Genomic DNA, 2143 nt, shown 5'->3' with positions numbered 1-2143 from the left:
TCTCTCTCTCTCTCTCTCTCTCTCTCTCTCTCTCTCTCTCTCTCTCTCTCTCTCTCTCTCTCTCTCTCTCTCTCTCTCTCTCTCTCTCTCTCTCTCTCTCTCTCTCTCTCTCTCTCTCTCTCAGTTTCAATGTAGTTGTACTTTTTAGTTTATTAATATAATCAATCCAGACTAGGTTCATACAGTGTAAAATGCTACAAAGCAAATAAAATAGCTGTATAAATTAAAAGAAAAATTAACTGACACATTGAACAAGGATATACAGTACATGAATTAAGCAATATGATAGGATACTTTTTTTTAAAATTAATTACGAAGCTTATTTAATAAAGCCAACTGTATCATATTTGATACATGAATTTCTAAGGCCTCTATATGATCAATATGATCAAAAGTTTGCTAAGAAAAACTGCTGTACTCTATGCCTTCTGTCGTCTGATTGATAGTTCATACTTTTAGTAAGCAACCTAAGTAAAATGCCTTTATAATTCCAAAAGTGTCTACGTTCAGGTTAAACATGCCTAACCATAACTCTAACCTAGACATGTCTTTTTGCTGACATAAAGAATAACTTTTATATTGTTGTTAATATTTCAAGATGAGCTTTTACAGAAGTGAAACAGCTTTGAAACTTGATTATCCAAAAATTATTATTATTTTTTATTTATTTATTTATTTTTTAAACAGGCTTTTGAGGAAAATGTATTTACATCTCTCAATCATCTTTGTATTGCATTGTATTCTGTTTAACCCCCTATAGAAACCACAGGGCTTTGATAAAACTAGCTTTCAAGTTTCACCTTACCAAAAAAATATTATTGGAAGAAATAGTGACGGATACTTATTCATTTTAAAAGTCTGCAATACTGTTATAAAAATCTATCAAAATTTCAATTTTTTGCCCAAATAACAACATCTGCACCAAATATATAGGCTATATCTGACTATATATATATATATAATTTTTTTTTTTTCTAAATATTATTTTATATGTCAGGCTTGAATGGGGCTAGTTTTTTCACCTTTTTTACTCAAGTGAATATTTCTCAGGGTAGTTTAATTTTTACATGCCTCAAAATATTCATTAAAATAAATAAATAAATAACAATCAGAAATGTCCACTGTTAGGAATTAAAATAATTCCTTTGGTCAAAAAGGTGCATCTAGTTGCACTATATGATGGAGTAAATTTGTCATTGGGAAACTGCCAGTAGAGGGATTTCTTTATTTCATTCCATCTTCTGCAAACAAAAAAACAAAAAAACAAAATAAAATATTGGGACATCTTTCAAAATGTTTAGACCAAAACTGTGGCTTTTTGTGGCATTTGCTTCATGTCCTTGAGTAAAAACGTTCAAAACTTACGCACATTTCTGAACATTTTTTAAAAATATATATATATAAAATGTAAAAAGCACACAGGAGTTTCAGAATTCACCTTTGATTGTGTGTAATTTAGAACAAAACAGGACAGTGTCAATATAGGTTTTTACTGTTCTAAAAATATATAAAATTCCACAGGGAACCCATTGAGAATTAGCGTTCTGGCAAGGTCTTCAAATATTGAATTCAGTTTGCTATACAGGAACGTTACCTCACTCAAATGAAGAGGACATTTCAAAAATAAAAGTGTATATATTATTCATCAGAGCAAGTGAAAAAAACATATTTTAATCAATTTCAAACAGCGCTTGAAATTTATTTTGAATCAATCAAATTTACAAAAAAAAGAAAAGTCACAAAAAAACTGTCTCTGTTAAATAAATTTAATGTTTGTGATGCCCTTTTGTTAAATGTTGTTACTTTTTTTGTTTTTGAGTTGAAGTGATTTGTATGTTTTGAATTCAGTAATAATAATAATAAAAAATTATGTCAGCTATTTAATAATTAAAGCTGTGTGACTATGAAGGAAGGACAAAATGTTAATGACCTATAGACCTTATTCAGAGCAGCACCATGACAGGTATGAAAGTGAGGCTGTGAGGGATAGCCTTGCCTTGTTTCCAATGGCATCCGCTGTAAAAATCTGTATAAAGCTCCTAGATTACTTACAATTTTCCACAGCTTATATTGTCAGGAGTTTTTTGTAAACTGAAATTTCTTGGAAAGATATTTTTCCAGTGTTTCATGAGCAGAACAATCC

This window comes from Squalius cephalus, assembly GCF_949319135.1.
Source record: "Squalius cephalus genome assembly, chromosome: 2".
Classification (NCBI taxonomy): Eukaryota; Metazoa; Chordata; class Actinopteri; order Cypriniformes; family Leuciscidae; genus Squalius; species Squalius cephalus.
The sequence above is the reverse complement of the archived record's forward strand: the minus strand, read 5'-3'. Positions refer to the sequence as shown.